This window comes from Plecotus auritus, assembly GCF_963455305.1.
Source record: "Plecotus auritus genome assembly, chromosome: 8".
NCBI classification, from domain to species: Eukaryota; Metazoa; Chordata; class Mammalia; order Chiroptera; family Vespertilionidae; genus Plecotus; species Plecotus auritus.
The window spans coordinates 60,594,065-60,617,989 of record NC_137782.1 but is presented as its reverse complement, the minus strand read 5'-3'; the positions used below and the strand labels follow the sequence as shown (position 1 = coordinate 60,617,989).

General features: G+C 46.3%; 1 protein-coding gene across 3 annotated transcripts in view; it reads left to right on the top strand.

Annotated features, from left to right (window-relative positions):
- Window positions 1–746: 746 nt before the first annotated feature.
- The window catches only part of EPB41L1 (erythrocyte membrane protein band 4.1 like 1), a 140,114-nt gene continuing 116,935 nt past the window's right edge, over window positions 747–23,925 (top strand). Inside the window, exon 1 of one of the 3 annotated variants that reach the window (XM_080685616.1) lies at window positions 747–766. The gene's annotated coding sequence lies outside the window, so the exon portion shown is untranslated. Of the gene's footprint in view, window positions 767–17,710; window positions 17,955–18,257; window positions 18,361–23,925 lie in introns of those variants that run through there. The other 2 variants (XM_080685615.1, XM_080685613.1) reach the window with 2 other exon arrangements.

Here is a 23,925-nt window from a genome sequence, read left to right as displayed (position 1 = left end):
ACCAGATCTGCCTGGCTGACTACAGCTGGCTGGCTGACTGCCCATCCCTGGCTGATGGCATCTGGGCCTGACAGGGTGTGTCTGTCTGAGTGACTAACTGCATCTGACTGACCAGACTCCATCTGTGCTCAACAACCTGTGTCTGACTGACCGCGATTCTCTGTCTGACTGACCATTTTAATGACGTATTCCTCTGTGCCAGCGGCTGGACCACATCTCTGCTGCATGCGGAAGCCGGCCGAGGCTGGCTGGTTAGCTAGCTGCTTATGGCTACACCCGGGCCTGAGCGCATCTGCCTGAGTCCCCTGACCAGCTAACCTGCCTGACTTCCTGAGACTTGCCGACCACCCTGGCTGAGTTGGCCTCTCTACAGCCTTTCTGCCGGCTGGGGTCCACATGCCTGGGCCTCTGAAAGGAGGATCAGCCCCCCTGATGTGTGGACGGACCATATTTGCCAGATCGTATGGCTGAATCCACATGGCTGGCTGATTCTGGGTGACCCTTTCTCAGGGGCTGAATGACTGAGTCAGCCTGACCGTCCCTCCATGACCACCTCTGTGTGACTTAGCTTGACCGAGTCTGTGTCTGACTCTGCATGCCTGACTGCTGTGGTGGCCGACCACATCTGCATCCAAGAGCTGTTGGTTGAATCAGATTGCCTGCCTGAACTACAGCGGACCAACTGAATCGGACTGACTTGGTCCCTCAGAGTCTCTCCCTGACTAATGGCCCCTTTCATTCCAGCTGCCCAACAAATGGTTCTGAGGTATTGCTTGTTTAGAGGTCTGGGGCCTGGGCATTTTTAGTTACAAGTCTGAGCCTTGGGGGGGTGGAGGGGTCCAAACAAAGGGCACCAACAGGGAAAGGAGCCCAGGACAGAGTCTGTGAGTGAGGCAGGCAGCAGGAGCAGGACTTGAGGCCAGGTGAGGAGCAGCTGGAAGAAGCTACAGGGATCCTCAAGGCTCCTAAGCTCAGGGAGCTCTTTGTAACAGAGTCAGCACCTGGAGGAGTTAGGCTGGTATGTACCGTATTTTTCCGTGTATAAGATGCCCCCCCCCCCACTTTTTCAACCCCAAATTAAAAAATCAATAATTTAAACATTTTGCTAGTTTTCCTCTTAAGGACTTCTTTTTTGGCATCTTAAGGAGTTGTTCTTCCTGTTTTCTCCACTGTCTGGTCATACACTCAGTGGGAGGAGGTCCAAATTGTCTCTCTGCAGCTCTATTTCCATGCTCTTTTGCATAGCTGATTACATTCATTTTGAATTTTGCCAAGTAAGACAATAGCTTACCAGTATTTATTTTTTGACATCTTTATGGGCTCTGAACGTTCCAGTCCCTGTTGCATCTGCACACTTTCCACCTCCACCTCCAATTACGGTATCAACTGACATCAATAACAATAAGGCTCGTGATTGGAGGAAGCCTGTTTGACAAGGTATGGGCAGCTAGGCACCTGTGGCTCCCTCCTCAGCTGACTTTCGTGTATAAGACGAATAAGATAACCCTCGATTTTTAGTCTAACAATTTTAGAAAAAAAATGGTGTCTTATACACGGAAAAATATGGTAGGTGCCTCAGGGCAAGAATGCATGACCCTGAAAACTTTGTTCCTCCAGGTTTGTGGGAAAGCTCTGTCTGTGCCTTGCTGCTCTGCAGAAGGGGCATTCCACAGACCTTAGATCTCCTCCTGAATTTAAATCTTTCCCATAGCTTATGTGTGTGCATATGTGCACTGGCCACATCAACCATATTGAATAATTTACCCCCCGGAAAGAGAAGCTGTGTACCAGAATAAGGGGAAGGAAATACTGATTAGAGGGAATTAAAAAAAAAAAAGTAAGCATGTCAATTGAATGGGTGTAAATGAATTATAACTATTGTTATTAATAACTAGAGGCCCGATGCACGAAAATTGTGCAAGAGTAGGACTTCCTTCCCCTGGCTGCAGGCTTCCCTCCGGCACCAGGGACCCGGGCTTTCCTCCAGCCTTGGCTTCGGAAGGATGTCCGGTCTAATTAGCATATTACCCTTTTATTATTATAGATAATAAATGAGAGCATTGGAGTAACTTATCCTGATCAAGCTCTAGCATTCTGAGATGCTGTCTCTCCATTAATAACAGAGCCTGGCTGCCTCATTGATTTTATTATAAGCCAAGGGAGGGAAGAGAGGAAAGATACAGCTGCACTCCCAAGCGCTCTGTCTTAGTCAGTTTGGGCTGCTATAATATCAGATTGGAGGACTTAAACAACAGATTTATTTCTCAAAGTTTTGGAAGCTGGAAAGTCCAAGATCAAAGAGCAGGCCAATACGGTTTCTGGTGAGGCTTTCTTCCTGGCCTGCAAACAGTCGCACTCTCACTGTGTCCTCACATGGTGGAGAGAGAAAGCTCTGGTCTCTTGCTCTTCTTATAAGGACACTAATCCCATCATCTCTTCTAAACGTAATTATCTCCCAAAGGCCCCATCTCTGAATACTATCACATTGGGGTTAGGGTTTCAACATATACATTTGGGGAGAGAACAAATGTTCAGTCTATAACAGGATCTTACAACATGAACTTGAATTTCAGCCATGATAGCTTCTTCCCCAGGGGGATGGGAAAAGAGGCAGCACCGAGTTGCATGGGGCACTTATACCTCATTTATTTATTTATTTATTCATTCAATAAGTATTTATTGTGCCATGCTCTCACCCTGCCCTCATGGAGCTTAGACTTACGGGTTTCAGGAAGCCTTTCCTGTGCTCCTCAACTCTGGTCCTGCCAAAGCCAGGTGCTGAGTACCAACTGCTTTCTTTTTGGACAACCTGCACAACTGAAGGTTTAAGAACCACTAGTGGGATGATTGAGTGTGTTGGCTCTGATTTTGGATTATCCATATTGGAATTTCAACGCTACTACGCAAGAGCTGTGTGACTTTGAGCAAGTCAATGAATCTGTGCTTCAGTTTTCTCATTTACATAATCAGAATAATTATCATTGCTTTAAACTATTGTATTAGGTCATATTAAGAGCTTAGCACATACTTTCATTCTGCAACATATCCTGTAGATCTATTCCAGCATATACTGAATGGTGTATGTTGAGGCTATTCATTGATGCATTGTTTACAATAGAAAAGAAACACTTTAAATATCTATCTATAGGGGACAAGTTTAATAAGTCATGGTCTTGCCATACAAAAAATGAGGCAGCTCTTTATATACTCATATGAAAAGGTCTCCAGAATTTCCAAGTTAAAAAAACAAGGTGCGGAACAGTGTGTCCAGTATACTATCTTTTGTGTAAAGAAAAAGAATCTTTATAGAATCTTTATATATGCATAGGTTATCTGAAAGAATACTTAGGAAACTGGTAATAGTGGGAAAAGAAATAGGTGGATGGAAATAGGGGAAGGAGGAAAGCTTATTTTTAACATATATATATGTATATATATATATAGCAAATATATACATATATATATTAATCAATTTCAGAGAGAGAGAGAGATAGAGCGAGATGGAAACATCAGTGATGAGAGAAAATAATTGATTGTCTGCCTCCTGCACGCCCCACACTGGGGATTGAGCTTGCAACCTAGGCATGTGCCCTGACCAGGGATCGACCTGGTTCATAGGTTGATGCTCAACCACTGAGCCATGCTGGCTGGGCCATACATATATCTTTTTATGAGTTAAATTTTGTAGTATGTATATGTATTTCCTACTCACAGAAATGAAGTCTTCAAAAAGGGGGGAGTACTTAGTATAGTGCTTGGTGACAGTGGTAGTGGTGATGGCCCTTCCACAGCTTTAAGCAGATGATTCATTGCAGAAATGCAGCCCAGAGATATTTGGGGTGTGGCCACAGCCTCTTCATTCTATAGGGTCCATGTTGGCCCATCAGAGAATCCTTGCATTTTAGAGATGCAAAGGGGCTTCAAGATTCTCTGGTGTGTGGGCCCTGCCCTGCTGAAGCTCTGAGTGCAAATGAAAGGGGCCCAAAGACTTGAAGCTAAGATAACTCCCTCCCATTCCTGGGGATGCAAATGTGAATTCTGAATGCATTATCCCATAGAAACATTGCTATGCTTTGTACCTAGTTTCCACAGAGCATTTAGGACATTACTGTAGTTCAGCTACCTTGTGACTTAAAAAGGCCTTTGTGAGTGCTTGGGAAGGAAAATAGTATATCTAAAACACATTTCTACAGGGGGAAAATGCCTTGCATCTTCAAAAATGAACTTATACGTCAAACTTCTTTTCAATATATGGGAAGGAAACTATTGGTTAAAAAAAATTCTCTGGTGTAATCCTTTTATTTTAAAGATAAAGAAACCAAGTCCCAGAGATAGGCCATAACCAGCCCAAGGTTATCCAGAAGTTTGGGGCTCAATCTAAGACTTCTTTCATAACATCCTAAGACTAAGCTTTCACTCCATCACTGCTCCACTCAGAAACTGTAATGACTCCTCAATCTGGTGTTAAGACTAGTCATGATGCCCAGCCAGCGTGGCTCAGTGGTTGAGCATCAACCTATGAACCAGGAGGTGGCAGTTCCATTCCCTGTCAGGGCACATGTGTGAGGTGTGCAGGAGGCAGCTAATCAATGATTCTCTCTCATCATTGATGTTTCTAACTCTCTCTCCCTTTTTTCTCCTCTTTGAAATCAGTAAAAATATATTTAAAAAAACAAACAAAGACTATTTATGGTTTAACTCCCAACCAATTGTCCAGCCTTATTTTTCACCTTCTCCTACATGAATTCTCTACCCTAGCCCAGCGGTCGGCAAACTCATTAGTCAACAGAGCCAAATATCAACAGTACAACGATTGAAATTTCTTTTGAGAGCCAAATTTTTTAAACTTAAACTATATAGGTAGGTACATTGTTATTAACTTAATTAGGGTACTCCTTCAATCGCACTGTACGTGCGCGCCCACACGTGGTATTTTGTGGAAGAGCCACACTCAAGGGGCCAAAGAGCCGCAAGTGGCTCGCGAGCTGCGGTTTGCCGACCACTGCCCTTGCCAGAAAGGTCTCTTCATTGGCACCAAGAGCTCCTGCTTTCCAGATGCCACAACTTGTCAGTGCTGTGCTCTCTGCCTAAAATGCCTTTCTCCTTCCTGTCCATTTGTGGAGATTCTACCTAAACATGGAGGGAGATCACACTTAAGTCACATTTCCTCCAGGAAGTCTTCCCTGATTACTTAAGCTCACAGAGCGCTTTCTTTCCTCTGAACTAATTAAAAGTTTTCATGTAAAACTTTTGCTCCTGAAGAGGGGAATAGGATGGTTCTCTGTTATTTGAGCAATGGGATGTGCACTAGGATAGAGCCAGTTACTCATCCTGATTTTCCATTTCTAGAGAAAATTGGGCAAATGACCTTGGCCCTCCTTATCGTCTCAGGGAAGCCAGGAATGAAGATGCCACTGAGCTTTCTGGAGCTAGGAGCCTGTTTGCAAAACTGCTGGGCCTGTTCCTCCCCTGATGTTTACTTGGCCTGAAGGCCCAGTGTGATGAAACCTGGCCCTGTTGCCGAGCACCTTGGGAGGCCTCCCTCCAGGGTCCCTCTGTGCTTAGACAGTGGCCCTTTGTGGAGTGGAGGAGCAGGACTGAAAGTGGAGCTGCTGGAAACCCTTCCCTCCCCCTGCCTCCAACCGCCTTCACCAGCAGCCACAGACCATCCTGAATCTGGGTGGCCTCTGTTTTAAGTCCATGGCTGAAGGCTGGCCCTGGCGGAGTGAGAGAAAGCCTCCAGGCAGCCAGCTAGGCTAGGAGGGTTAGGAGGGGTCCTGCCAAGATGACTTGCTGAAACAGAGCGCTTAACTCAATAGAGGCTGCTTATAATGGAGCTCTCTTGAAGAGGAGACTGGTCCCCCTACAGGCCAGACTGACACTTTCACCGTCCCACCACCACCAAATATGCCCTTAGGATTTAGTGCTGGACCTTCTAATGTGGTTGGTCCCTTCTGCCTGTATTTCACTGGATCCTACGCTTACTCAAGGTGGGGGTGGTGGGTAGGGGTATTGGGAATCCTTAGAATCCCAAGCCTGGTGGGTAGGAATCAGGGGGAGGGACTAGTGACTACAGGAAGGATGGAAGGTATTGTAGTATAGGTGAAAGGGCACTCACTGGCCTGGGGTCAGAAGGCCTAGGACTTTAGGACCTGCTGACCCACTGACTTGCTGGGTGACATGCTTCTCTTTTCTGTGCCTCTATTTCCTTAGCTATGTCTCACTTTCTCAGGTGCAAAATTATGGAGGCAGAGTAGATGAATATGAAGGATTTTTGCAGTTTTGAATTTTCATAATTCTGACATCACAGGAAAGAAAGGGAAGAGCTGGGGGTGGGTTGGAGGTAGATAACTGACACAATGCTCTGTTGATTCACCAGCTTCTAGGCAGTCGCTAGGCAGCCTCTTCTCTGCCTCCAGCATCCCCTCCTACCTCCATTCCTTTCCACCCTCTTGTGATGAGACCTAGAAGCTGTTTCATTTGGGTTGTCTTATTACATATTTTACCCCCAGTGGAAAGGAATTGTGCATAGAGCAGGAAGAGGGTCAGGAAATAAGAGAGAATCAGGAAAGTTAGGAGGTGGGTAGGATGAAGTGAACTGTAGAAAGAGCTTGGGGAGAGCTAAGAGGAAATAAAAGGGAAGAGAGAGAGGATGAAAGAGGGGGAATAAAAGAGAGAGGAGGAAAAAGTGAGGGTAAAATGAGATGGGGAAGAGGAAGGGATGAATGAGAGAGGAAAACAGGAAGAGAGACTGTGTGAAAAGACCACAGCCTGGGCAAATACACACAGATGGGGACATCTCGGGATATTGTAGGATAAAAAACAGTTCAGTTTGCCTGGAGGCAAGACTGTGTGTAGGGGAGACAAAATTAGAACCGGATTGTGGAAGGTTTCAAATGCCAGGCTGACAACTTTGGATTTTATATCTACTATTTTCTGCTGCTCAAATCCCCTGTGATAAGCTGGGTGAGGCCTGGAGGAGCATTTTCATCCATCCATCCATTCAGCAAGGGACCATGTCTTTTCCAATTCCATATCTCCAAAGCATAACACAATGTCTGCGCAAAAGAGGTAGTCAGGAAATGCCTGTTAAAATCGAGTACTTGGGGGAAAAAAGCAGAGCACTTGGAGAAAGCAGGAGCCGGGACTATTGCATAGAGAAGACAAGAATAACTGTAGTACAAGCTAGAAAGCACTGGAGACCCTAAGAGAAGTCCAGATCAGAGTTATGGGAGACCAGAGGGAAGTGAGACAGCCCTCCCTGCTACCTTGAGCAGGAAAGTTCCAGAGAAGATTGTAATGGGGTCAGCTTAGGTTACATACCTATCCTTGAATTAATCCGTGTGGCCAGGAATATAGATCGCATTAGATGATACAGTATTCTGTATGTTAGTGAAGAGCAAAGAGTTCTCTACAGGAAAAAAAAAGGGAGGATTATTACCAGAAAAGGGAAATTAGAACCAGGTGTGGCTGTCACAGTCCACTATGGCGAGAAAAGGTGAGGCATGTAGAGGAGCAGTGTGTGGGATAGGGTCCTGCACAAGATTGGTAGGACTTGGAAACAGAGATAGAGATCAGCCCCAATACCAATCCAAGGACTCTGGACTTCCTCTTGAGCTAGATAGGGCCCTTGTTGGAGATAGGGCTGTGCTAAATCAGGCCACTGAGGTAGAGAATGGAGGCTAAGGACCAGGGGCTGATGGGAAATTATTCCAGCATGTTGTCTGATAAAACCCATGTGCAATATTTTTTACCCACATCGGTGTCCTTTACGTGGTAACTTGGTTTGTATTTTGTTTTGCCCACTTTAGGTCAGAGAAGGACAGGTATAGTCAGAGATAGCCCCTCTGCCAAAAGGGGCTGCCTCTCCTCCTAGGGCTGTAACCACTTCCCCTGGGAAATGGGTGCTCCATTTATAAGGGCAGGTGAACACTTGGAAAGTGTTCAATATTTGAAGCTCACTGGGCAGTTCCTAGCCAAACTTCTGGATAGTGGCAGTATTGACAGCCTCCTGACATAACAAAAGAAGAAACAGCTCCAAGGGAGGTGGCTTCAGGCTCCTGCTGTTGAGCAGGGGGTGACCCAGACCTATAGATGAGTCAACCCTCTCCTTGTTCCACAAAGGAAGTCTCATAGCGTGGCTTAGTGGGGAGCACAGTACTTTGAAGTCAAACATCCCTGGCCTTGGTACTCAGCTGTGCTATCTCCTAGCTCTGGGACTTAGAGTAAGTTTTGTAAGTTATCTGAGCCCTTATTTCTTTGTCTGAAAATTAGGGTAGTAATACAAACCACATGGAATCGTTGTGAAGGCTGAAAAAACTAATGCTAAAAAGCACCTGGCACAGTGCCATACAAGCCTACAGCACTGGGCAAAAGTGAATTACTATTCACTTTTTAATAACAGAGCTATGTTAGAGTTGGAGGGGTCTTAGAAATTACTGGTTCATTCTTCTCATTTTGCAGTGATGACAGGGACTCCCAATATCTAATCTCCATGTCTCTCCTGTTGCAATATCTGCTGGTTATGCTCTTTTATTAAAAAAATACATATTTTTTTTTAATTGATTTCAGAGAGGAAAAGAGCCCTGGCTGGTTTGACTCAGTGGATGGAGCGTTGGCCTTCAGACTGAGGGGTCCCGGGTTCAATTCCGGCCAAGGGCATGTACCTTGGTTTCGGGCATATCCCCAGTGGGGGTGTGCAGGAGGCAGCTGATTGACGTTTCTCTCTCATTGATGTTTCTAACTCTCTGTCCCTCTCTCTTCCTCTCTGTAAAAAAATCAATAAAATATATTAAAAAAAAAAAGAAAGAAAGAAAGAAGAGGGAGAAAGAGATAGAGATCTCAATTATAAGAGAGATTTATTGATTGGCTGTGCCCTGCAGGCTCCTCACTGGGGATTGAGCCCACAACCCGGGCATGTGCCCTGACTGGGAATTGAACCGTGACTTCTGGTTCATAGATTGATGCTCAACTACTGAGCCACACTGGCTAGGCTGTTTAATATTTTTTAGTAATACAAATTATTATTTTTATTGTGGGAAAATATACATGACATAAAATTGACTATTTTAACCATTCTTGCGTGTACATTTACACAATGTTGTGTAACCATCACCACTATTTCTAGAACTTTTTCATCATCACAAATAGAAAATCTATACCTACTTACCTCCCTCTCAGTCCTTGGTAACCTTTTCTACTTTTTGATTCTATTACTTTACCTAGATCTCATATAAGTGGAATCATATAATATTATCCTTTTGTATCTGACTTCTTTTACTTAGTATAATGTTTTCAAGGTTCATCATGTTGTAGCATGTATCCGAATTTCATTCCTTATGGCTGAATAATATTTCTTTGTGTGGATATACTACATGTTGTTTATTCGTTTACCTATTAATGTACACTTGGTTTTTTTTCACCTCTTGACTATTGTAATACCACCAACAATATTAGAGTACAGGTAACTGCCAGTATTTTATCCAATCTATAATGTTCCCCATCCAAGATAACAGGTCCTGATCTCTGGAATCTGTCAATTTATATGGCAAGGGTTTTGCAGATATAATTAATGATCTTGAGATGTAGAGATTATCCTGGATTATGAGGGTGGGCCCTAAATGTAATCCTTATAAGAGGGAAACATAGGGAGATTTGACTGTCTCAAAAGAAGAAAAGGCAATGTGACCACGGAGCCAGAGATTAGAGTGATGCAGTCACAAGCCAAGGAATGCCACCAGCCACTAGAAGCTGGAAGAGGCAAGGAACAGATTTTTCCCTGCAGCCTCTGGAGGCAAACCGCCCAATGGTACTGATTTAGGGTCTCAGGCCTGCAGGAATGTGAAAGCATAAATGTGTAATGCTTTAAGCCACCAAGTTTGTGGTCATTTGTTACAAAAACCACAGGTCTCTCTAAAAGGTATACCAATTTAGAGTTCCACTATCAGGATATAAAAGAGTCCAGTTTTCTACGTTTTCACCAATACTTGGTATTGTAAGAGATTTTCTTTGCCAAACTGAATTGATCTTTCACTGTAGTTTTAATTTGTTTTTCCCTGATTACTAGTGAGGGGAAGCCATGCCCATACATTTACTGGTCACTTTCTTTCTTTCTTTCTTCCTTCCTTTCCTTTCCTTTCCTTTCCTTTCCTTTCCTTTCCTTTCCTTTCCTTTCCTTTCCTTTCCTTTCCTTTCCTTTCCTTTCTTTCTTTCCTTCCTTCCTTCCTTCCTTTCTTTCTTTCTTCCTCATCTGAAGATATTTTTTCCATTGATTTCCAGAGAGAGTGGAAAGTTTGGGGGCGGGGGAGAGAGAGAGAATGAGAGTCATCTATGTGAGAGAGACACATTGATTGGCTGTCTCCCATATGCACCCCTACCGGGGCCAGGGAACCTGCAACTGAGGTACTGTACCCTTGATTGGGAATCAAACCCGAGACCCTTCTGTCTGAGAGCCAACACTCTAACTACTGAGAAACCGGCCATTTATGTCTTCTGTGAATCTCTTGTTCATAGTCTTTGTCCATTTTTCTAATATAGATTGTTATGAATTCTTTTTTTAAATTTATTTATTGTCTAAAGTTTTACATATGTCTCCTTTTCCCTGATTGACCCCCATGAATTTTTTATATATTTTAGATTCTCATACTTTTTAGCTGAAAGCCTTGCGGTAATTCCCCTTTTCCCCCTTGAGGAGGTTCTCTTTCCTCTTTCTTTATGGCGTCTTGATGCACAGAAGGCCTGCATTTAATATAATTGACTCTTTCTTTTCACTTTTTAATTTGTGTGATGGTTAATTTTATACATTGATTTTTTTCCCCTAGAATTTAAGAAGCTTTGTTTTATTGCCAGAGCTCAAAATACAGGGATTAAAAAAACCATAGTGACCAATTTTATATATATTTACAAGTTGCCTCAATAATTATGCATCAATCTGACTGGGTCATGGAATGATCAGATATTTGGTTAAACGTTATTCCAGGTGTGTCTGTGAGAATGTTCCTGGATGCCATTAACATTTGAATTTGTAAACTAAGTAAAATAGATTGCCCACCTCAATGTGAGAAGGCCTCATTTAATCCTTTGAAAGCCTGAATGGAACAAAAATGTGCAGTAAGGGAGAATTTGCTCTGTGCTTGACTTCCAGCTGGGACATAGGTCTTCTCCTGTCTTCAGACTCAGACTTGGACTAAAATTTACACCGTCAGCTCTCCTGAGTCTACAACTTGCAGATCTTAGTACTTCTCAGCCTCCATAACCACATGAGCCAATTCCTTATAATAATGCTACTTATTTATATAGATGTCCTATTGGTTCTGTTTTTCCTGGAGAAACCAGACTAATGCAGTTTGTGATTTTTGTGTCCTTAATTTTTCTTTCCTGCCCTGAGGTTTTAAAGATGACCTTTTTTTAGTTATTTCTAAAGATTTTAAAATTTAGCCTTTTGAATTTAGGTCTTTAACCCAACTGAAAGTTATTTTTGTGTGTGCTGTGAGGTAGGAATCTAATTTTATTTTTTTCCAAATGAATAACCAGTTGTTCAGTATCATTTTAAAAGTATTTCATCTGTATTAGTTCCCTAGGGCTGTCATAATAAATTACCATGAAACGGGTGGCTTAAAACAATAGAAATTTATTCTCTCACAGTTCAGAAGGCCAGAAGCCCACAATTAAGGTGTTGGAAGAATCGGTTCCTTCTGGAGACTCTGGAGAAGAAAGCTTCTGGTGTACCCCTATGCAATCCTTGGAGTTCCTTGGCTTGTAGACACATTACTCTAGTCTCTGCCTCCATCTTTACATCACCTTCTTCTCTGTGTCTCTGTGTGCCTTCTCTTTTTCTTTCTTTCTTAAAATATATTTTATTGATTTTTTTACAGAGAGGAAGGGAGAGGGATAGAGAGTTAGAAACATTGATGAGAGAGAAACATCCATCAGCTGCCTCCTGCACACCTCCTACTGGGGATGTGCCTGTAACCAAGGTATATGCCCTTGACCAGAATCGAACCTGGGACCTTTCAGTCTGCAGGCCGATGCTCTTTCCACTGAGCCAAACCAGTTAGGGCTATTTTTTCTTATAAAGACACCAGTAATTGGATATAGGGCCCACTCTAAATCCAGGATGAATTATTCTTGAGATCCTTGACTAATTATATCTGCAAGGACCTATGTCCAAATAAGGTCATACATGGAGGTTCTGGTGGACATGAATTTTTGGGAGGACACTATTTTACTCACTAAACCATCCTTTGCTACTCTTTTGAAAATGTCATTTCTGTCAGCTGTCAAATTTTCATGTGTGTGTGGGCAGAACAATCATTTTATAATGCAAATCCCTGATGAAATGCTTATACATTTTTCATGAGATAGTCATCTTTAATCCTTACAACAGTTCTATGAGGTTGGTTCTACTAAAATCAATAAGTTATGCTAAATTATGATATGATAACAAACAGCCCCCAACTCTAGGTGGCTTACAACAACAAAGTTATCTCCCTCATAATGCACACCAATCACCGTGGGGCAGTGCTGGATTGGCTGCAGCTCTGTTCCCTGTGTCTTTTCACTCCAGGATCCAGGCTGAAGGCATAACTCCTGTCCAGGACCTGCCGTTCCACTAGCAGAGATAAAAGAACATGATTTTAGACTGAAATATACAATGGTACTACAAGTATCTGCTTAGACCTGGTATAAACAGGGTGTCTCCCAAAATGTATACACACTTTAACAGCTGATAGCTCTATCGATGTTTCTTTCTTTTCCAATTTAACACATTCGAATTAATAATGAATTAAAAGTGTGTATACATTTTTGGGGGAACACCCTGTATATATCTCTCTGGCCCAAATTTCATTGGCCAATGTAAGTCATGTGGTTAAGTCTGACACTGGGCTGGGGAAGTGAACTCCTTCCTCTGGAGGGTATGCAGGTCACATGGCAACAGGCTAAAATGTATACTCTTACTGGAAAGGGGGAGAGCAAATAATGGGGAATAATAATATCTCTACCATAGGGGTTAAGTAACTTGCCCAAGGTCAAACAGCCAGAGTCATAGTGCACTCTCTAGCTCCCTTTTGCCTGCTAAATAGAGTCCAAATATATTTAAGCTTTAGGGCAAGTACATTCCTGTAGCCTAGAGTGCCCCTCTGCTGCCTCTTCATGCTCAACTTACTCTGTAAGACTCCACTCCTTAGGGAGTGTCTCTCCTTGAAATTAATCACCATGTGCTTCCATCACTCTTTGTAAGTATATATCCCTTTGTACTCACTGTCTTATTCCCTCTGAAGGGTGAGGATGCACTCTTATATGCCATACATCCCCTCTGCCCCCAGGGCCTTGCACAGTGTTCCCTAAATGTTTGCAGAATTTTGGGATGAGATGAGTAGGGGGCCACGAGGTGCAATTGGGCTGTGTGCCTGGGGATGAGAACACTTGGCCTACTTTTCCACTCCTCTAAACTGAGCTTAGCACCTGTGCTCCCATGACTGGTAGGTCAGCTCCCTGTGACTCACTCTGTAAGCCTTTAGCCCCATCACCTCAAGGCGGTGGACTGGAGTGTGTGTGCTCGTAGCGATGGGGGAGGAGGTAGGAATTAACTTTTGTCTTTCAGCAATCCTTCTTTATTCTGTCCAAAAAAAAAAGGACAAGTAAAAGTCCTTTTCTTAAGTGGGCCGGGCATTAGACTAGGACTGGGGAGGCCCTGGCAGGTGCAGGGGAAGGAAGAAAGCACCGCTGGGGCTTAGGAGAGCAGCAGAGAACCGGAAACAGCATTGAACTGCACGTTGGAAGACTTGACTAACTTGTCCAAGTGATTTGCTTTATCCTCTCGGAGCTTTAGTTTCCCAGCTATAAATTGGATACCATACCAATCTTGCCCTCCTCCTTAAGTTATTGCAAAAATACCTAGTAAAATGCTGGAAGCCTTTGGGAATGCGGCTTCGAAAGCACATAGATTTGTATTGGAACCCCCCTCATAAGCTTTGTGACTATGGGAAAATTGTGCATCTCCATAAGCCAGCGTCCTAGTCTAGAAAGTGGGGATTATAATTATAGCTGCTTCCCAGTGTGAGAAAAGTATGTAAGTAAAGTGCTTAGCATATAGTGCTCAATAGTATTGGCTATTTTCATATGAGATGATGCTACTTATTATTTAAGGAAAGGGCAACCACCAGGTGTCATTTGTGAACATCAAAAGGAGGGAAGAAAGAGCCTAACTTTCCTAGAACTGGTTGCTTTCTTTAGTCAAGTATGGGGTGTGGTTCAGAGGAATGAGGAAGCAGTTCACGAGGTGACAGCACACAGAACACTGTTTGTCCTCACAGAACTCGGAGGAGGGGTGGAGAGACTAGCTGACCCTCCCAAAAGATCAGAGGCCCTTGGCCCCTGTTCCCATCCCTACAGATGCAGTCCATTGACTCCTCTTGTCCCCTCCGACCAATCTAGTCACCAAGTCCAAAGGAGGTGGCCTTGGCGATAATAATAATAGTAATGAGATCAATGATATTATTACTTTGAAGCTATTAGAGTCTGTCTAGTACATTATCCCAGTTATCCTTCATAATTTCTCTCCCCTAAGCAGAATCCAGAGTTAGAAGAGACTTGGAGATTATTTTGCATTTCACAGATGGGGAAACTGAAATCTGGAAAAAGGAAGGGGTTTATCTGAAACCATACAATAAGTTAATGGCAGAAGCAGGGCTGGAACTTGTAGCTCCTGACTCCCAGTCCAGATGCAGTGCTCCTGTTGTCACATTCCTGTCCTTGGTTTTCTATGCCCGCTGCCACCTAGCCTATTCTCTTATCTGCTGGACCACTGCAGTGGTCCCTAACTGGTCCATCCTCTGCTCCCTCTACATCAATTTGTTCTATACATATAGCCAGATAATTGTCTGGAAGCACAGCCTTGATCTTGTGTTTCCCCTCCTAATAGAACTTGCCCATTTTTTCAACTCAAAAGGTCATCTGGTTCCTGGTAGGGCCTCCAAATGAAGACCAATCTTTCTGTAAATACATCTATTAGCAGGGAACTCATCACTCCCAAGGTGGTCCATTCCATTCCTGGACAGCTTTGACTGTTAGAGTCCTCCTTCCCTCCCTCCCTCCCTCCCTCCCTCCCTCCCTCCCTCCCTCCCTCCCTCCCTTCCTTCCTTCCTTCTTTCTTTCCTTCCTTCCTCCCTTATTGATTTGACAGAGAGAAAGAAACTATGATTGGTTGCCTCCTGACCAAGGACCAAAGCTACAACCTGGGCATGTGTTCTGACCAGGAATCGAACCAGGGACCTTTTGGTGCATAGGATGGTGCTCAACCAACTGAGCCACACTGGCCAGGGCTAGAGTTCTTTATTGTCCTTCTGGATGTCCACCCACTGGAGCTGAGTGGAATTCTTTCACATCCATTTGTTAGCTAGCAAAATATTGACTAGAAATTTGTAGTCAATATTAATTATGGGCCAGGTCCTGGGTGGACTAGGTGCTGAGGAAAACAGAGTGTAGCTTAGGGGGTTGCAGATTTTTTTTTGTTTTATTAGACCTAAATAATAACAAATCACATCTGCTTCTGTATGACAGCCCTTCAGATTTTTGGAGACACACACTATATCCCCCTTGAGCTTTCCCTTCTTCAAGCCATTTCAATCATTCACCACAACATGGCATACAGGTCCTCAGCATTCTGGACTCTAGACTCGCTCCAGTGTGACAGTGTGCCCCTCAGAATGTGGAGCCCAGAGCTGAAGCCTGTGGTCCAGCTGTATCAGCCCAGGGCCTCTAGTGAGGCTAACCATAGAGGTCTAACCCCTGTTTTCTGTTGATACAGCATATCCTGTTCACTTTTTTCCTCTTCCTTCCTTTTTTCCTTTCCTCTTTCCCTCCCTTCCTTGCTTCTTCTTCGTCTTTTTTTTTTTTTTAGCCACATTGCATTGTTGAACTTGAGGTCAACTCAAACCTTTGTTATTTTCCCTGAAACTGCTCTTAATCTAGATTCTGTCATTTATTTTGGCCACTTGATCATTTAGAACTGCGTTGTCCAATATCGCAGGCACGAGCCCCACGTAGCAATTTACATTTAAAATCCTTAAAATGAAATAGATTAAAATTTAGCTTCTCAGTTATACTAGCCACATTCCAAGTGCTCAACAGCCACAGGTGGCTAGTGGCTACTAGATCTGATAATGCAGATTCAGGACACTTTCCAGCATCACGGAAAGTTCTCCAGGACTGCTCTGACTTGGACTGAAGGGTGGGAGTTTACATTTATTCAGTGTAGCACTTTATCTTGTTCCAGCTCAACCCCAAGGCTGCTGAGATCTTTTGGAAATGAATGTTGGTTTCCAGAGGGTCTGCTGTCCATCCCAACTTCATGACAGCTGTAGATTTGATAAGTATTTCATGCCTTCCTCTAAAACCACTGATAAAAGTGCTCAGCAGAGCAGAGAGGGCTGCAACCGAGCCCTGCACATGTCACTCCAGCCTCATGTGGCAGTCATGCCATAGTTTAACCCTAGGCTGCATACCAGGCCCTATGTGCTGGGCGCCATTACACACAGGGAGATGGAAGACAACAAATAGAGTCCTGCTGTGGTGGGTGTTCTAGTCATTCAAATGTTTGCCTTGAATTTAGGGCTGCTTCTGGCTGGCCTGCAGTAGTTAAATATGCAGGCTTGGGCATCAGCTTCCTGGGTTTGGATCTTGGCTTTGCCAGTTTACAAGCTATGTAACGTCTTCATGTTTTAGTATCCTGATGTATAAAGTGGGGATAAGAATAACCTCTTTCCCACAGAGTTATTGTGGGATTAAATGAGTTAGTGCAAGTAAAGCTCTTACAACAGTGCCTGAAATATAGTAAGTGCCCCAAATACATTAGTTTTAGTATTAATTATATCCCCTATCCCCCAGCAAGCCATGCTCAGTGCTGCTTTGGGGCTTCAGCTCCCTCGGTTCTGCCCTCTCTTTAGTTTGCAGAAGCCCCTCCTTGATTTATGTTCCCGGCTGCTCACTTGGCACTTAGTACCTATACTAGAGGGAGGAGTGCAGTAAACTTCAGTCACTGTTGGACTTTATATGGGCTCTGCGCTGCCTGGTGCAGAGGCCCAGAACAAGCTTCTCATCTGGAAAGTGGGGATAATCACAGCTGCCACATAGGACCCTGGTTAGGACTAAGTGAGACAACGTAGTTGGGAGTTTCTGAACTTAGTAAGCCTTTGCTTACCTCCTGACTTCCAGTAAAACCCAGGAAAGTGCATGACACTTCTTCCCCCACATCTCTGTGCTTTATTTATTGTCCAACAAAGGAGGCCAGGCTCATTATTCCCCACATTTTTGGAGGGCCCTGCACTTCCCAGGAGCTCTGGAGCAGGAATTCTCTCCGTTTCTTCATCTACAGAATGGGGGCACCTTATTGGTGCCCCACCTCCCTGCTGCTCTCTTGAGCTTGCTGAACTTAGGTTAGTTCCTCCTTCCCTGAAGGAGCGCTTAGAAGGGCTGTGGAGGTTATTTAGAAAAGCTCTTTGCTTCGGACGTGCCAGCGTCTGTGGAGGGTGGGCGTCGGGGTCCAGGAGCCAGGGACCAGAGCTTAGAGAGGCCCCAGAGAGTCCAGAGGTATTGCCACCTGAGAGGGGGCTGGAATGCGTGGCGTGATTTTCTGAGAGCTCCTGCCACGGGAACAATGGGAGGGCGGCGGGGAAGCTGGTGGGCGTCGGCCAGGTCCAGGCTGGAGGTGGAGGAGGCCGGCGAGCCCGGCGCCGGGCCTCGGGGTTAGCCCGGGGCACCGGGCCGTGAGCCGAGAGCTGCGAGGCCTTCTCGCCAGGGAAAACCGAGGTCGGCGCTGGCGGGGACCGGGAGGAGGCAGGGGCGGGGCCCGAGCCCACCCGGCTGGGACCAGGAAGGCGACGAGGCCCGGGTTGGGGTCTCCACTTCCTCTCCCCGCCGCTCGCCCCCGGCCTCTGAGTTCCGCGGCGGCTCAGGTAGGCGCCGGGCGCGGGGCCCACGTGGGGAACCCGGCGGGCGGCGGGCCACGCGGGCTCGCGGGGCTCAGCCCCTTTCCCCCTCCCTCCCCGGGGCGGCGCGGCTCCTCCCGACGCGCGGCTGCGGCGGCTCGGGCGCTCCCTCGGCTGTTCGCCTCTCGCTGCCGCTGCTCCTCGCTCGCCCGCCAGCCCGTGGCTGCTTGGGCGGCCGGGATCGCCGCCGCCTCCTCCGGGCGCAGCGGGGAGACCGGTGTGGGGTCGGGCAGGGAGAGGGGCTGAGCGCCGTGGGAGGGGGAGAGGGAGCGAGCGAGTGGGGCATTTCTGCGCAGCTCGGGCGCCTCGGAGCCTGGCCGCGGGACACGGATCGAGGACCGACAGCGCCCGGAAGCCGCGCCGCCGTCGCCAGGTTAGCGGTCCCCGCCGCCCTCCTCCGGGCCTCGAAGACCCAGCTCGTGTGTGAGTGTGTGTGTGTGTGTGTGTGTGTGTGAGTGTGTGTGTGTGTGTGTGTGTGTGTGTGTGTGTGTGTGTGTGTGTGTTGGAGGTGATCACGGAGGGCTCCGGGCACTGACGGGCGGGCTCCGGGTTCTGGACACCTCCGCGCAGGGGGCGGGCGCCCGAGGCAGAAGCCCGGCTTCGGTTCGTTCGACTAGATTCGGGCTCCGGTATGTGTGTTGGGCTCCACGTCGCCGGGTGTGTGTTGGGTGTGAGCGCGCGTGTGTCCGTGGGTCAGTGCAAGTGGATGCTCGGCGCGTGCGTGTGTGCATCTGTGTGTGTGCCCTGTATGTCTCCGCGCCACTGGACTGGGTGAGGGTGTGTGTGTTTGCGTGTGTCTGAGTGTGTCTATGAGAGGGTGTGTCCGAATGTGAAGCTGAGTGTGTATACATCTTGATGAGTGTGTGCCAGAGGCTTTGCTTGTGGCGGGAGCCTGTGGCGTGCGTGCGTGTGTGTGTGTGTGTGTGCGTGCGCGCGTGTGTGTCGCTGTGTGAGCGCCAGTGTGATCCCCGAGTGTGCGCGTGCGAGGGCGGGTGTGCGCCGCGTAGCCCCGCGTAGCCCCCGTGTGCGTGTGCGCGGCTTTGTCTCCGCACCGCCAGGAGGAAGGGGTTGGGGCGGCGGCCCAGGCGCTGCCGTCGCCGGGAGCCGGGCACCTGGCGGGGATAGTGGGTGGTGGCGGCGGCAGGAGCGTCCTCCCCCCGGCGGAGACGCCCTGCTGGCAGGTGGGCGGCCACACCCCGGGGTATGAAGAAGTGGGGCTGACAGCGGAGCCCGCGGACCCGGTTGGGCTGGAGCGGAGGGCGTGTCCTGCCTGAAGCCCGGAGTGCGATGTGGGTGTGGGTTGGTGGTGGTGGTGGCAGCGACAGCGAGCCCCAGGCTGCTGTCCCAGTCGGTTCAGGAATCCATTTCCTGTCGCGGCGCTAGACTGTCGTCCAGAGCCAGACCGGGCCTGGCCGGGTCAACCACACTCCCCCCTTACTCCTGCACTGAGAGTAGAGCCACATCTTAGGTGCCCTGAAAGGAGGAGGGGAACCACTATCTTAAAGGGCCAGCGCACCCCCTCCCCAGGAATTACCCCTCAGGAGACCTCTACTTTGAGAAGGGTCTCTGGGTGTGTAAGTACCCCTTTCCCCATTTATTGATTCAGTGCATGCATTTCTAGATCTATAGTCTGTGTGCATGTGTGTGTTTTGTCTATTTCTTAGGCATTTGGGTGCATAGGCGTGTTTTATCAGTGAACAGTGAATAATGTATCTCGATGTATATGTGTTTTTGCTAGTATAAATTCTGGTATATTTGTTTTTATGTACATATAGCTGATTGTATATTAGTGAGATTGTGCATGTAGGTTTTGCAAGAGAAGTGGCATTTTGCTGCCAACTGGACTAGGATAGAAAAATTTTGTCCAGAGCCATTTTATTTTAGAAAAACTGGGTGAAAAGGTGGTTTGGAAACCTGGCTTTGTGGGTTTCAGATGCTGGAACTAAAATGTAGGTAGATTGGGGTAAGACTGGATACAAGGATAGAAACTGAGACTCTTATAGGAGGAAGTAGTTGTTCTGGAAGAAGTATATCCAAGTGCAAGAATTCTTCACTTCCCGTTATTTTTCCCTATAACTTCACCTCCCCCTCTGTTGCCTGGTTTGCCAGGATAAAGTGCACAGGATTTGGAGTGTAAAGGGAGGGAGCTGGGAGTGTGAAAGGAAGGAGGGTGGATGGGTGATAGAATTGGAGGCCAACAGCAGATTTCTGCAATTCTTAAAATGTTTCCCTGCCCAAGGCAGCAGAGTATGGGAAAAGCTGAGCTTGCTGTCCCCTTCCCTGAATTCCTTTCCCAGGACAAGAAAGGTTTGGAGCTCAGGAGTCCTGGAGTCTGGTCCACGGGTCTCCTTTTGACTTTGGTCAAACCCTTTATGTTCACTCAACTCAGTTTCCCCGGCTGAGAAGCGAGGAGGCTAGATTCTGGAACTTCGAGACCCTTCCCTTTTTCAGAGTGCTAGGATTTGTCTCATTGTTGCCTAGATTTAGGAATCTACTCTTATAGTCCCTAAGGATCTTGGGCATGGTCCCCACACCCCAAACCCCTCAGCCCCCATATACTTGAGTCTAGAGCAGTGGTTCTCAGAGTATGGTCACCCCACCAGCAGCAGCAAGATCACCTGGGATCTTTTTAGAAATGCAAATTCTTGGGCCTCATGCCAGACCTACTGAACCAATAACTTTGGGGGTGGAGCCCAGCAGTCTGTTTTAACAAACACAGGTGATTCTGGTGTACTCTAGAGCTCAAAAAGAGCTCAGATAGGGAGCCAGAACCTCCTACAGGTGGAAACACCTGGAAAGCCTCCCCTGCTCCCTTACGCACTACATACCAGAAATAGCCTGCAGCCCTAACCTGGCAGATAGCGGTTCTGGTTTCAAGTCTCAGGTCTTCCTTGTGATCTTGGACAAATCACTCCTTCACTGAATAATGCAATGACTCAATGCCTTGGCTCTCTACTCTGGGCCAAGTTCTGAACAAGGGGTTTCCCGCTCTGCTCAGTTTCTCCATTCCTTACCTTAACCTACAAGACCTGCAGGATGGAGTCCCTGTTCACCCCTCTGGAAACCAGCCACTCTGACCTTCTTTCAGTTCACCAAGGCAACAGGGACGCTTTTACCTCGGGATTTTGCACATGCTGTTCCTCCTGCCTAGCATACTCTTCCCCTGCTTCTTATCTAGGTTAATTCCCATTCTTCAGCTTTCAGCTCAAGAGTCACTTTCTCAGGGGACAGGGGGCGTCACCAATTCCCTAAGTTAAGTCAGTTTTTCCTGTTATACATTCTTAGAACTCCCTATATTTCATATACTTATGAGAGTTTGTAATTACTCATGAACTTGTTAGTTGTTTGTCTCCCCTCACTGGATTGCAAATACTATCTGGGCAGGAGCTTGATTATCAGTCTTTGTAGTGCCCCACTCAGTGCCTGGCTTATGATTGGTGTTCAATAAATTTCTTGAATGAATAACTTTATAAAATGGGAGATGGTACTAAATGATATCCAAAGTTTCCTCTCAAGCCTTAACATTGTAATATCTAAGCAGGCCTCAGATGGTTTTGAAGTAGATTTATCTTTTTGACTGGTGCATCTCCTGGTCATAGATTTGAGCCCCCACTGTGCCCAGGCCCATGATGGGTTCTGTTTTAGGGGAGACAGGAGAACTTGATTTCTATGTCCTCCTGGATTAGGATCCTGCAAGAATGAGAAGAGGAAGGGCATGGAATAAGGAATCTAAAGATCAGAGTCCACTCCTTGTTACTGACTGTGGACAAGTCACTTTCTCTTTCTTGCTTGCTTCCTCTTTTTGTAACATGAGGGTATTGGGATGGACTGTATACCTAGTATTGCTTCCTAGCACTGGCTCTGGAGTCATTTGGGCTTTGCTCCATACTAGTCGGGTGGGCTTGGGCAAGTGACTTCATCTCTTCATTTCCTCACCTGTAAAACAGGATCAATGACAGTATCTGTTTCATAGGGTTGTTATGAGAACAAAATGAGGCATGATACATGGAATGCTTTGCACAGTGCTAAGCACATAGTAAACATTTGATAAATACTAGTATTAGTGATTATTCCTATTATGACTACTCCACAATTCAATTCAATATTGTTGAATGTCTTTTGCCAACCCTAAGCATACAACAGTGTTCACAGGCTAGGCATGGGGGCAGACACGTAAAGAGGTACAGTGTACAAGGTGCCAGGATGTAGCTGTTCATGGAGGAAAAGGCTTCATGGAGGAGAGAGATGGTGTTTGGGGCTGGATTTTATCTTCCAGGTAGTTGGAGCAGCACGTGCAAAGGCACTATGATTTGTTAGGTAAGCTCCAAATAGTTCCATGTGGTTGGAGCAGAAGGTGGTGAATGGTAGGGATGGCTGGTCTGCATGTCTAGAGATGAGGCCTGAGAGGAAGGTTGGAGCCAGATCTGGCACAGGTTGAAATCTTGACCTATAGGTGGTGGGAAACAAGGGAAGAGGATAAAGCTAGCCAGGAAGGATCAGATTTGCATTTCAAAAACAGCTCTCCAGGTGCTATTAGAGGCTGGGGTGGGGGGAGGGTACTGTTGACTAGGAGTCTGGGCTCTAAAGGTGTTTATTTACATGATGGAAGGGCCCAATGGGGTGGATAGAGATCTAGAACATAGAAGAAGCATAGTTGAAGGACATCAGGCCAGCCTGGGCCAGGGAGGTGGAGGCGAGATGAGAATGTCTTCTCACTGGCCCATAGGCCTCCATTAACTTCCAAGGCTAATGAGTGGGAATCTGAAAATTGGAATTTGCATCCCAAGTCTGCTACTCAATGGACTCAGTGTATTAATTTCCTAGGGCTGCTTAACTAAGTACCACAATCTGAATGGCTTAAAAAGTAGGGATTTATTCTTTCACAGTTCTGGTGCTAGAAGTCAGAAATCAAGATGTCGGCAAGGTTGGTTCCTTCGGAAGGCTCTGAGCAGGAAGTCTGTTCCACGCCTCTCTCCTAGCTTCTGGTGGTTGCCAGCAATCCTGGATGCTCCTTGGCTTGCAGCAGCATCTGCCTCTGTTGTCACATGGCTTTCTCCCCTTTCTCCCGAGTGTCTGTGTTGTCTCCTCTTCTTAAAAGGACACCAGTCATATTGGATTTAGGACCCACCTTAATCTAGTGTGACCTCATTTTATTTAGCTAATTACATCGGCAAAGGCTCTATTTCCAAATAAGGTCACATTTTGAGGTTCTGGATAGACATGAATTTGGGAGGGGGGCACTATTCAACCCAGTACACATAGGAAGATGAAGAGTGCAGCTCTTGGAGTCCCGCAAACCCAGGTCCAAATCCAGACTTTGTAATGGAACAAACATGAGCCTATCAGTATAAATCAGTTATTTGTCTCAACCTCAGTTTCCTCTTCTATGAAATGGGGACTGTAGCACCTGCGATGCCAGGCTGTGGTGGTGAGCCTTGGTCATGATAACAGATGGGAGCTGGCACACAGTAGACATGCAATACTTATTACTTCCTCTCAGCTCCCCCTTCTCTGCACTTAGTAGCTGGGACAAGTCACTTGGACATTGCTTCATTTTCCTCATCTGCCAAATGTGAATAATTACCATCCATCTCCACCTCTCCCACTAGAGTGTGATTCCCGGGGGATGATGAGAAAGCTCTTTGTAAAGTGCTTAAGAGTTTGTTGCTGTGATTTTTAATTATAATCATCATGATCATAATAACCCTTGGCTATTGCCACATCCACTGCCTTCTCAGCAGAGCCCAGCCTAGCCCAGCCCACTCTTCTCCTGAAGCAAATCCTCTTTGCCCCTTTGTGCTCGTAGGTATCCTACGAAGCATCTCTGCTGTTAGAGTTGGGAGGACCTTAGAGATGGTCCTTGTCCTCCATTGTCCTCATTAGCCAGTAAAGGGAAACATGCTCTGAGAGAAGCGACACCCGGAAGGTCACACAGCGG